This window comes from Diuraphis noxia, unplaced genomic scaffold, assembly GCF_037042655.1.
Source record: "Diuraphis noxia isolate RWA-SAM2 unplaced genomic scaffold, SU_Dnox_SAM2 contig0003, whole genome shotgun sequence".
In the NCBI taxonomy this organism is placed as follows: Eukaryota; Metazoa; Arthropoda; class Insecta; order Hemiptera; family Aphididae; genus Diuraphis; species Diuraphis noxia.
Genome location: NW_028301713.1, coordinates 50,174,358 through 50,188,639, shown reverse-complemented (window position 1 = coordinate 50,188,639; position 14,282 = coordinate 50,174,358). Strand labels below are relative to the sequence as shown.

General features: G+C 28.7%; 1 protein-coding gene and 1 long non-coding RNA gene across 2 annotated transcripts in view; one reads left to right on the top strand and one right to left on the bottom strand.

Annotated features, from left to right (window-relative positions):
• Positions 1–12,668, bottom strand: part of LOC107163392 (uncharacterized) — a 28,598-nt gene extending 15,930 nt beyond the window's left edge. The window contains exon 1 of the mRNA XM_015510800.2: positions 12,121–12,668. The gene's annotated coding sequence lies outside the window, so the exon portion shown is untranslated. The remainder of the gene's footprint in view (positions 1–12,120) is intronic.
• LOC149057492 (uncharacterized) overlaps positions 12,644–14,282 on the top strand; it is a 55,234-nt gene continuing 53,595 nt past the window's right edge. Inside the window, exon 1 of the long non-coding RNA XR_016191021.1 lies at positions 12,644–13,077. This is a non-coding gene — a long non-coding RNA (uncharacterized LOC149057492). The remainder of the gene's footprint in view (positions 13,078–14,282) is intronic.

The following is a 14,282-nucleotide window of genomic DNA, read 5'->3' as shown; positions in this document are numbered from 1 at the left end:
TATTATTATGTATATTTTTTATGTTTGACAGTTTCGTGAAAATTAGCAGTTTTACATATGTATGTCAAGGTAGCATGAACCAATGTTCCACACCATATAACTTTATGAATTCTATGAAATTATATTATTACTTATTTTTTTGATATAGTTACGTCCACGAGAATGATGTGAAATAAATTCTTTCATTTAAAATAAATTTAATATTACCTATAAATATTGAATTGTACAATTTAATTTAAATTATCATTATTTGTAAAAACAAGCAAATGGTCACGTTACCGAAGCTTTTCCTTAAAAAAAAAAATTTAAAAATAAATATTACCTGTATAATGTATAAAAAAAAAACGCAATTGGAAATCGAATATTGCATTGAAAAACAATATCTAGTCTAGAATATTATTCTGTTTAACTACCTATAACTGAATTAATATGCCATTTAAAATATCAATAATAAGCATTGCAGGAAATAATTACCAACAATCTTGCAATTAGTAATTTGAATTTGTTAATTATTTTATAAATCTCAGTAAAATATTTTGCTATTTAAAAAAATAAGTATATCATTATAATATTATTAATATGTTGTATGTGTCATTACCGATTTTTTCGACAACAATATCAAGTTTTCTTGGGTAACGCGAGATAATTGTATAAACTTGGAAGAAGTTGACATTCAATAATAGAAGATATTTAATACGATTTGGATCCGATTTTTTTTTTCAATGGTATAAATTGAATTTATATTACTTAATATATTTTTTTTGATTGAAATCTTAAGACTATTTTAGTTCTCGATAAGTATTACAATAACTCAATAAATGCAAAGTGCATTAGGAAATATCACTATTTAATGTACTTGAGTAAACAACGAAATAAAATCTAAAAATTTTATTTGGGACAATTACATAAGCAATTATCAATACTAATTATTATTAATTCAATAGTATTTTATTGAATTGTATATTTGCTATAAATTCATAATTATTAAACATAAATATTATTAGGTATTAATTTCGCGATCGTATTATAATCTTTATAATCTATTCATAGCTTTAAATGTTATACAGTAATGTATTTTCTAGACAGTATACTTCTTAATTATAATTATTATTAATATTATTATAATTTAATCATAAAAAATATTTACCTTGTTTATAATTTGTATTAAAAGAATTACTTACTATTTATCAAACAACAAAGCTCGAGTATTCAAGTAGGTACTCAGAACGACCTTTGCACAAAACTAATCTAATAGTAATTATAATTCAAAACTATTGTTTGAACTATGAACTACCGACGTTAGAAACTTAAATATGATTGAGGCAACGATTATAGTTCTAGCTATATGTGACGTGTTATCAAATGACCCCCAAAAAATAATCATTATATGTACTTATTGAAATATTTAATAATGATAACTAGAAAAATCACATAGTCAAGGTAAAAATAAAATAACAAAATTGGTATGAAATGTTTTATGTGTAAAAAATCGTGTATAAAGAAACGGGCGAAAACCACAAAAACTGTTTTTAATTTTTATTATTTTATCATGCAGGTATATTAGTGTAGTGTTTGTCATTCGACGTAATAGTTAACTACAGCTAGTACATAGATTTCCTTCTTAAAAATATATATTATTTGCGTCAAAATTAAGTTTAATTTAGGAATTTCATGAATATCTGTAATTATAATTGCTTAGTTATTGTATTCACATTTATCATTTATATAATGAATTACATAGGTACAAGTAAAATGTTTTCTATACGAGTAAAATAGGCGCCATTTGAAAAATATGATATTATGTTCTTATTTTAAGTGGTGCATATAACATAATATTGATGGTAGCTACGTAGGTACCTACGTTCGCTGCAAGAAGGCAAATAAATATATTATATTACACAATTGAAAACTATAAGGATAATTAAGACATCTCAGTAAATAATGATGTGTTCAAAACACTTTTTTAAAGCTATACATTATTTAACAGACATTTTATGATATTACAATATAAAAAATTGCATTAAAGTAAGTAATTTAAACTAGATATTGTTTGATAAAATAATTCAAAGTACTTAAAAATAATGACACTGCAGCAACGTTGATTACCATTTTCAAATTATTGAAATTTATAAGATGAAAATATTTTTGTACAAACTATATGGTATCAGTTAAATAATTTAATTATTTTATCATAATATTCTGAAAAATCAATGACACATACGGCTATAGCAAAACTACGACGAAAAAAATTATTTAATAATTAGATAGCACAGAAGTAGGTACTTCCAATCATCTTATCTTGAAAAAAGGTCATAAGATTAATTGTGCTCTGGACAGAATTTTTTGTTTATATTTTTTAGTAGGTTCTAAAATGACCTATAATTCTCACCAGCTTATATAATAAGTTTCATGAATTTCTATATAAATTTGTTTTTTTTATATTCGTATAATATAATTTAAAATGTATAAAAAAAATACAGCATATTATTTTATTATATTATGTTCCAAGTATATCATACACATTTTTTCTAATTTTATTGAAAAAGGTCGAATGTTTAAAAAAAGAAAAAATTATTATTAGATATTTTTATAATGTAATAAATTATTTCTTTTTAAAGTATCAAATTGAACATTTTACTCACTACAATTATATCGCAACTTAATAGTCATTCAATTTATGTTTAAATAAATTAATCGAGAACCAATACTGCGGAATAAAAATTACTCAATGGTTACATCCATGTGAAAACAATTTGAAATTGTATTTCAATAATCACAGTCAGTGAAATATTGTAGTTTATATAAATTATCGGCTATTGGAACTCGGGATGTCGGTTGATCAATAGAAACATGATCACCAACATTTGTTGTTGTTAAATAACGAATTCATTCGAAATCTGTCTTTAGGAATTCATGTGTCAAAATATAAGTATTATTTCTCCAATAGCTTAGATTTTTATACTATTTAGAGAGTGATAGTGTCTCGTGGCATATAACCTTTATTTTCAAACAAAAACCAAAATTGTTCACATTATCTATAATAAGGAGGTTTTTTAAAATGCTGATGTGCCTAAATTAAAATTCGAACGAGTATAGTTGCTAAGTTGTTAATGTGTATATATACTAAGAATAATAATCCTTAAAAATTGTTTGACAAAAACAAAAAAACAAATACTATATTGCATCTAGAATTTATTAGGTTAACTAAAGCATACTTATATAAATAATTAAATGTTAACTTATTGATGTTTTAAATCATAGCTGGCATTATATTTTACAAACCGTTAGACCTATCCTTACTCCTTATTATACAAAGTTAAATGGTTAGAAATGCTCGTTCAAATTCAAATTTATTAAAATGCGTCAACATTAAAAAAAGTCACCTTATTTACAGGATTAAGTATGAATCTTGTTCGAAAAAAAATTGTTTGTATTCACCACAAAACACTCCTTAAATGGTATGTTAAATTATAATATATTTAAATGAATATAGTTTTTAGTATTCCCTTAAAATTTCAACAATCAGAATTTGATTACATCATTACAGAAAAATTGGAGTGAGCATGCTTAACGAATCACTCTGTATACATGAAACAATTGTTGTTATCGGCTCAATACTTGGAAACAACAAAACACCAAGCTTAACAGAATTAAAAGCAGTACATTTAGGTGGTTAAACAGCTCTTTAAACAGAAAAGAAGAATCGGTACTCAACAGATTGAGAATAGGACACACGCGACTTACACACGGACACCTAATGGCTAAGGAAGAACCACCATTATGCGAAGTATGTGGTGTCCAAATATCAGTGAAACACATAATAACAGAATGCCTAAAATACCAGCAAGAACGTCAAAACACCGGATTGGACACGACCCTCGACATCGCATTGGGACCCAATGCTGTGGAGAACAACAAGATGATCCTTTTTTTGAAGTCAACAGGTCTTTACAATTTAATTTAATGATTCACATTTGTTTTTTTTCTTTCTTATATAAATACTTAGAAACCATACTGTTATAACTTATCTTTAATATTGTAATCCCCTTTAAAAAAAAAAATTTTATAAAAATCTTAAACCATGTAAACATACCACAACTGTAACTAATGGCCATGTAGTTGCCGAGTTTTTATTTGATCAATAAAAAAAAAAAAAAAAAAAAAAAATTGTTGTTATCGCTTGTAAAAAACAAAATAATTTTTTATGGCTATTAAACTGGATTAAATTTTCTAGTCGTAAACATATTGAATAGCAAAAGCCATTTTTGCTTTCACTTAACATCCGATATCGATGTAAACCACACATGTCGATGAATCGAAATCTATTAGCAAAAAATCTCAATACCTAGAACTATATTTTTATTTTGGAATTTGTCACGATCGGGATGAAAAATGTATGTTATGGGCCTTTAAAAAAATGTATACATGATATCTGAACAATCTTTTGTATTCGTGTACATTGTATATTTGTATGCCATGTTCAGAAGCGACTTTCAGTTTTCACCAAACAAAAGACTAAAGACCACATGTGCACGCGCAATACCATATTATACGCGTTTATGGTATATAATAATAATAATATAATATATGGTCTGCCTACGGGTCCGTTTTCCCGTGTGCGGCCCAAACGGGACAATGCGGGTTTTTGAGTTAATTGAATACTTTACATGACCAGATGGTACGCACACAACATTGCAGCTTATGTATATTATAAGCGATATGGAACACAGACCACGTAAATCCTGGTTTGTAACCCCCTCTCCGTACCAACCCTTAAATTAAAAAAAAGTAATAATGATAAAAGGTCAAATATCATCCGTTTTGCTGTCATCGCGCGAGTAGACATTACAACTTTGTAAATACTATTATCACATATATAATATGTACACAGAGAAAACGTGAGAAAACTCGATCGTGTGGGATATGACATTCTCGCAATAAATTGCCATACAGGGTTACCCGAAAACACGTGTAAAAGGCCCGCACCTTAAGTGTTTAAAAGGGCACGACTGCGGGTGATGTATTTCATATAATACTTTAATCTACATAGTATGTACATATAAGAACACGCGTGTATATAGAACAACTATGTTTCCTGTTGTAAATCATTCGCTCGTTTCCCACTGCCGACAGTTGCCCGTGGTCGGTCGGTCTACTATATAAATTATTATGATATTTTAATACTTATAGTTCTTTTCCACACAGTGTCCGCCATACAACTATACGTGGACCGGCTTTAGACTAATTTAATTTAAATACCCGTTTAAATACAAAATCGTCAGGAATCGCGCACCCTTACCTTAGCTGTGCCAAACCATCATATTACCAACGCGACCTCCGACAAAGATTATTAATTATTATTCTGACCTAACACAATATAATAAACCGTAGGAAAATTCCTTTTGGTAGAAGTAGAGCTGCATTATATCTATCCGATAGGCGATATTATATTACGCTGACCGTACGCGTGCCTATATATGCTTTTATGGGACCAGTATCTTTATCTACCTGTTATGTATATATTACTCCGTAAAGACTTAAGAAGACGTTACACCCGCATGTATTGTTTCCGTCTTACAAGTTCGTATAACATTGCAAAAACTGTTTCGGGCGGGAAGGAACCGAGAACCCTACAGTTATAACTATAAGAAACGAAATTTTCACCACATAAAAAGGAAAATTTTGTCTGTGCAATATCGTTTTTATTTTTTCGATATCACTTTACAAAAAAAATTCTTATTGTTTCATATTACATTAATTTTGTGTTTTTCTTTTTTTTTTTTAGTTGTGATATAGAAAAAATAAAAACGATATTGCACAGACAAAATTGTCCCTTTTATGTGGTGAAAATTTTGTTTCTTAGTTATAACTGTAGCTTCCTCGGTTCTTTACCGCGCGAAACAGTTTTTGCAATGTTACGCACTTATAAGATGCATCTTGGAGACAACACATGCGGGTGTAACGTCCTCTTAAATGATTGATGATAACATATAATCGAAACTCACTCATTTTACCATGCATAAGCTTAGACGTATTATACAAATTTAACAGGCTATTGCATTTTCTAATGTGAGCAATATAGTCTATGCGTTCAACATATATACCTAGATATTTTCTACGTTTATAGTAGGTAATAGATTCTGATATAAAAATCTGTTAAAATTTTTATTTGTTAAGGGTATATCAGTGTAATGATTAGCAATGCATTACAAATCAATTTTTTTTTTTAAATCAGGGTTTTGAATCAATTTGAAGGTTAACCATATTAAATTGCGATATCTTTCATCATTCGTTCTGCCATTCATATTTTAATTTAAGTATATTTTAAAACTGCAGTTAAATATTAATATTATAATATTTTATTTTAAAACAATTTAAATTTCTTTTGCTCTTTTACTTTTCTAAATAAATAGTTATTTATCATGTTATTATATAATAAAAAAACATAGTTACATGGCTATCATTCAATTTCCATTATTATCATAAACAAAATAACAAATAATATGGTCTCATACAATAATATTATATTCTTTAATCTCTTTTCATTACTGAAATGAATGATTATATATTTTATAAAAAATACCTTTTTTTATTGTATATAATTTAAAATATTATTGAAATGTTTTTAAAAAATACGAACAATACGTGTTCAACAATAGAAGGTAACAGAATTAAAAAATTTAAATTGATTTAACGAAAACAATATAGCTCACGTTAGCTATATGCCTATAACTACCTACCTATATAATTAATAACGTTGCTTTTAGAAATTACTAAAATGGCAATACGCATTTCTACAAATGTGCAATAATTCAGCACGTAACCCACGAATTATAAAATGTAAGTACCCTGCGGTATAACTGGGCAAAAAACTGTTTGTAATCGAGTAAAACGCACGTATCTAGACATATTGTGGAGCAATGGTTTTAATTGAATAATACATACATACTGCACATAGTATGCCATTAGTCAGTTTATCAACCAGTATGATTGACAGGCACCTCAAGGGGTATTTTTTTTAATACTAATTGATATGAAGTTTAAATGTTGCACTCGCGTGTTTGTATATTGATTGACTATGGAACACATTTTATAAGAGGATGCCAGCACACTATATTGCGTTTTCTCTCTCTGGGCCAACCACAACATAAGAATTTTCGTTCAGCAGAACCAATCTTGTGTTGTTATTTATTACCTTCAATATTAGATTGAATTGACCTATAATCAAACTTAGACTTAAGAACATTACTTTAAAACCTATATGTGTGTGTGTCGTTTGGTTTGATTTTACTGTAATATTCAATTTGTATGCAAGTTATGAGTACCTACGTAAAATATTTGAGAAAAATATTTAAATTAAAAAATCATTTTATAGGATATCACAAAGAAATTTAAATAACGTAAACAATTGAAAGTGAATACCTACATAAATAATGTTCTTAACAATAAGTAATAATATTCAATTCACTTTGATATTCAAGCTAACGTGAATTCGCCTTATATTATGTTATTATATCGACATCGATCGGAGAGAAAAAACAATTAATAATATGATATTAATACCATACTTCCTGTTCAGGTTAATATACGAAATATATTATTAACCCAAATAAAAATAATGTACGTTTTAAATACTAAATTATTTCATTGTTCAATTATTTTAATTTCCATTGGTCTAATCTAATATTAAATAATAGCATACATTTTGTATCAACAAAAATATACATATTATGTTATCCTGAATTTTCTGAAAACGTCTAACAGTATCATTTATGATTATACATGATGAGATTTTTTCTAAATGTTAATTGTGGACATTATAGTTCACTTAATAGTTGCATGGAAATTAATCAATATTAGAAATATGTTCTACTGACTATCATTCTGAATTATTACTAAATACAATTAAATATTTTATGTTACCATGCCGTCCACACCTATACATTCTTTTGAAATTGTAGTGGATTAATAGATACCACATTTGGTCGTTTTATCCCCTACAATACATCAGATAAAATTCATAAATTAAACAGTAGAAAGGTTAGAGGAATAATATATAAGATATCCCTCGATATATGTATACGATTATGTTATGCGTATACAATAGAATCATAATTTATTTTACCTGTATTGTGGGTCAAATATACGCGTATAGCGTCATTGCCACTTTTATCGAATGTTAAAGGGACGATAAATGGGTGCGACTGGTATTATTTTCAATCCAGCCATCTATACTCTGAATTTAAACTGAAATACCTAAACAGTTGTGTATGTCTAGACGTTGGATTATGCGTAAAGAATTGGATGTCTAAAAGTAAAAATGTTTGCAAACACCAATGTTTGTAAAATTACAACTAATACTATATAAGAACCGTTCCTAAAAATGTTTTTAATAATTTATTTAAACTTAAATAATTATATTTAATAGTTATCCAAGTATAATACTTGGTACAAATGTAATTTAATTACATTTAATACAGTGTTTTAATTAACTGATTGTAAGATTAAGTATGATTTAATAATAATAATTATTATTATTATTGTTGTTAAAGATTATGCAGCCAATATTATTATCCTTAGGGATCAATGCATTTTTGTTGTATTATATTCTGATTATTCGAGAAGTTAGATTAGCAATGACTATTATATTGTTTGTTTTATTTAAATTATTCTACTGAATGTGATGAATGATGGTTCTAATAGATATAGACAAGTGAAATTATGTGGCAATAAATTGGCATATCCTGGTGGCAATAATAAAGAATTGCACTAACCCAAGGCGAGATATAAAAGAGTAAAAAAATTTTACTTTCATTGGGCAGTCATATTAATTATTGCTCCTTATTAATCATTTCGGATGCCTTTTATAGTCTTAGAAAGGTAAAATTTTACTCAAACAAAAGTGTTTTACAGGCACCTGTATAATTTAGGTAAAACTATAAACATAATAGGTATAATATATATTTTAAATAAATTAAACAAAATTATTGATTTTAGTTTTCAAATTTTATCATAGATAATATTATGTTCATTTTACACACAATATTATATTTATATTTTATATACATATATAAAGTATTTATATGCGTCAGGTGACACATGCAGTAATTGTTGACTGTTTTCATAGTTCTAAAACCCCATGAGTGATGTTGCAATGTAACATACAGTTCTAGGCTACAGAATGGAAGTGAAACGGTTTAAATACAATATATTTTTAAGATGCAATTACCAAAGAAACGTCAAGTGATATTAGCTTAACTGTCTGCTTAGCATGATAACATATTATAATCACAAGGTGTGCTTCCACAATGAAAGATTCATTTTTTCACGTAATCATATTTTCTAAAATATAAAATGCACGTTTAAAACATCACATTTTTTTAAATACCTAAAATAAAATTAATGTAGGTATAATCACATGGTGGTAGTTACGTTTGATTCCAACCATACTAAATTATATCTATATGGTTTACTTATTTGTATATTAATTATTAGCAGTGTTTTCTCCATAGAAATGTATTAGATTACTTTCTTTATTCTACATTTATTAATTTGAATATTTCTACAAAAAAAATCTTATTATCTTTTCGGTATAGTATTTTAAGCATGATTTCAAATTTTAGTATACACACATCATCATGATATATAGTATTTAAATAGGTACTTCAAGAAATGCATAAAAAATGGTATCCAAAGTTTACGTTTAGATTGTTAAATAACGTATACCGTAACGTACCTAAGGCAAACAATTTTTCAAAGCTGATTCAAACATTACCTAATATATTATTATCATTAAGTTACTTTAATTATGTTTGATTAGAAAAATTGAACTATTTCATACATTCATAATAAAATTTAATCTACTGTTATTATATTAACTTCCAGATAGGTAATTCTAGACCCTATTGTATACGCAAATGTTTAAAAAGTTAAATATTGTAATATTATACAAGTAGTTGTATGAGTATATTTACAAATATATATATTTAACCATATATATTATATATGATGTTCCGTGGTCTGTGTTGATTTATCCATGATATATTTGTCAACACAGACTTTTTGAAAAAAAAAAAAACTTCGACATACCGCATATGCACGATATACATTAAATACCTACTTACTTACGAACATTTTATTTATACATATAGGTGCCTATATATTATATCTATAATATATCCATACTTCTAAATTTACGGTTTAACTCTTATTTGAATTGTTTTACACGTATACCTACGATATTGTAACAATAAAAATTGTATTTCCAATTAATTAAATCTAATAAACACTAACTATTATACGTATTTAAAATTAAAATTTCCATATCAAATTAAACCATGAATCAAAAATAATGATAACTAATAAATCAGTTAAAAACGTTATAGTTCAGCGGAACGAAAGTTTTAAATCAAAATATAAAATTGAGTAATAACGGTTCCGTAAAAATTATATTAGCGATCAAAAATATAATATAAATTACAGAAACCACGGTGTACTTGCAATTTATAGTAGGTATTAATATTAAAAACTTCCTAATGACAATTATATAATAACGTAGATAATAATATTATTGAGCCATTTATTCGATATTCGTTGAGCAGGTTTTCACTAAAAAACAAGGTTAAGGTCACGATTGGGGAAGTATACTTCCTGGCGTTCCTGCTTAATATGCAACAATTTAATTTATTAAACAAAATTTAACGAATATATTTTAAGGTTAAACTTAGTTTTACATCATGTTAAAACAACATACCTACTTTTATTACTTATTAATGATATAGATATATAAGTACGATACTCTTTAAAATAACGAGATGTTGTTTTTACATATTTGTACGTACAACATAAAATATAAAGCAATACTATTATAACGTATGTATTTTTAATCCTGATATTTATCATGTATATTATGTTATTGAAGTAACCAGAAGCAAACTCACATGTTTGACCGGCTGGGGTGGATTTATTTTGGCATCTCTTTCCCCCACCCACCCACTCACAACCGGTATTCGTACCATTGCCAAAACAATATTTTACTTTTTTAGTAAAATACTTAATTTACAATACTCTCTGCAGGGAGCAGCCCTTATACACATTTGCAATTCAACTGTTCCAGGTAGAAATACATTATAGGTAGTACCGCCATTATAGTTATAAATTTCTAAGGTAGGTTAACCTAACCTGTAAGTTTATTTGATTAAAAAGAACATTTTGTTTGTCACATTTAACTGCTATAAAAGAACAAATGTTTTAATAGCAGATATGGGTATTAAAATTTTAAACATATCATAAATTAAAACCGTTTATTTATATTTTAAAATAAAAAATAGTTTTCTTTATATCCTTAAATTTTGTTAAACCGGAAGATGAAATACGTAGATTGTAACTTTTCCAAAAATCCTTGACCATGATAGTAAAAATTGCCAACTATTGTTGTTGGCATATTTAATGGTTTTAATAGCCGGCCTTTATTCATTCGTTTAAACCGTTCTAATTTTAAATCTGTCCCAACAATGTGTTGTAATGTAGGAAAGTATAAGTCACTCAAATGATAATGATAAGTGTGAACATCGAAGTTTCACTAATAGGTTTATCATCGTCGGAAATAATGAAATATATAAAATAAAATGTAGATAATAAGAATGCATCATTTATCTATTTGCAGATTACAGGTAGGTACTACGACTACAACGTTCTGTTTGATTGTGGGACAAGTCGTGTTGCGATAAAATATGTACATAGTTTCGTTGTTAAAAGCGTTTTAACAAAAATAAACAATACTATATTATATTATAATATTTACGACCGGCGGCGAAAAAAAAGTACCTGAGTCGTAAAAATAACCGTTGCATCGGAACGCGTGGAGCGCAGGTACCCACTATGTACTGCAAGCAGTGCACCAATAATAAATTCACGCGTAAAATGCCAAGAAAATCGCGAGCGAGTGGGCAATTTGGGAAAGACGTGGAAAAAGGGGGAAGGTCGAGCGCTCGTATAATAAATAGTTATTAATTATTAATAATAAACAATTGCATAAAATTTGATGTATTATTTTGAAGCCTAGGTGTTGAAGGGACATAACAGAAATACCTAATTATTATCATAATTATTGTTACTAACCGGAAATATAATGCGTGTTTCCTCGATCGGCCGGCGGAATCCCTTTTCTCCGTCGTCGTCTTCTGCTCCTTCTTAATAATATATTATTTTCGTTCACGAGTCTGAACTACGGTAATGGTTATAATAATTATAAAAAATTATTGTCTGCGACAGACCGCGAAAACGCTGGCACCTTGTGTGCGGCGACTTACGGTATGGGCGTGCGTTGTGGCGCGGGCGCGTGTGACGCGAGACAGACGCGGACGGACGGACAGACGAACACACGCGCTCGAGCGATATGGGATGCGATTATTTTGACCCTACGGTCTGCGGTGGCGGTGGCGGCGGCGGCGGCGGCGGAGGCCGGGCGGCGTCGGATACGGTCGGTGGTGGTTCGGGCGCGCGCGCGCTCGTCCGGTACGAAAAACGTGAATCAACTAGTGGCGGCGGCGGCGATGTGGTGTCGCGGTCGAAAAAATACGATCCCCCCGGAACGCGCGGCGTAGGCGCAAGATTTGTTTTTTCCTACACCAGTCACGGCGCGGTCGGGTCGGTCGTGTCTCGTGTATGTGCGCGTTTTTTACCTCCCCGCGTACGCTGGCCGCGTCAGTTGTCGTCTGAACCGTCAGCGGCGGCGGCGGCGGCGACGCGACCTTCGCTGACCCTCGACCGCAGCGCTGTCTGCCGCCGCCGTTAAACTTTTGTCACGTGCGCCTCGTCATTATAATAGGACGTACCTATCAGGTATAATAGTCGTATAGAGATGTAAATGAAAATGACAATAATGATATAGGTATTACACTCGTTTTGTGTGCGATCGCATTGTTATTATTATTATTATCATCATCATAGTCATCGTCGTCACTATTATAATATATTATCATATTATTATTATTATTTGAACATTATGTCGACGCCGCGACCGCGACGGCAACCTACGCACGACGAACAGTATTTTCCCACAGACTTTGGGCAGAGGTACTTTAGTATGACTAATATTCTGTAATCTCGTAAAGCTATTAAATTATTATTTTCCAAGAATTATTCAACTCTTATCCGCGACATGATCAACGTTATGTAATACGAATGACATTATATTATTATTACTATATATTGCTATAATTATATAATTATTGTTATGCAAACATACGTCGTTATGATTATTACCGTACAGCGACAGGTGTTTGCTGTGCCCATTAAAGTTAAAAGCTCGCAGCACTAGTATTATAATCGTAATTTTTACCACAGTTTTCCACTCGTTTTTTTTGTTGATATTTTCGTTTGAAATGCTTCATTATTTCATGGGCCAATATCCTATTTATTTTGTTATAAATTAATATGGCAGTGAAGAAAAACCAACAATTAGATAATTATGAAAATTTAAAAGCATAATTAAATTATAAATGCAAGTAATTTAAACAATTTAAGGTATAATTTAATTTTACAATAAGATTATTATTTATTTATCATTATTATTATAGGATTATACCACCGGAGTATACCTTTTGTATATTTAATGTATATTGTAAATAATTATACAATTACATACATGATTTACAAATATATATTATAAGGTACTTAATAAATATTAATAACAATGAATAAATATCTCGTATTATCGATCCGGTATTCTTGAGTTTATCATCTATTTTGGAGAGTGAAAAAATAACTAGACGGGCAGCGAATTGGGTTATATAATTTTGTTTTTTCCATTAAGGAGACAATGTTTTCTTTTCAAAATCATTTTATGCTTTTACCAAAATGTTATTGTAACAAATGGTATCATATTTTACATAAGTAATTATTTTTCAAATGTTTCTGTTCAAAATCACCGAAAAAACTTCGAAAAACGATGAATAAAATATGTGTACACACTGTACACATATGAATATTTATTTGTTTGATAACAATTTTCCAATTGACAATTTTTGAGTTGAACAAGCATGCTCAGCAGTGTTTTGAATACAACAATAATTGATTGTTAAATAATAATTTTAACGCCGCAATTAATTTAATTATGCAAAATACTAGTCATTAGTTATAAACATTGAACTATTATGAGTTATAACCTAACCAGAATTTTGTCGTAACATTAGAGAAGCTAAATTATAAATTTTTTCGTTCTGCACATTTTGTATAAAACAACTTGGCGTTACCGTGAGAGGCTTTGCTTCCACACCTCC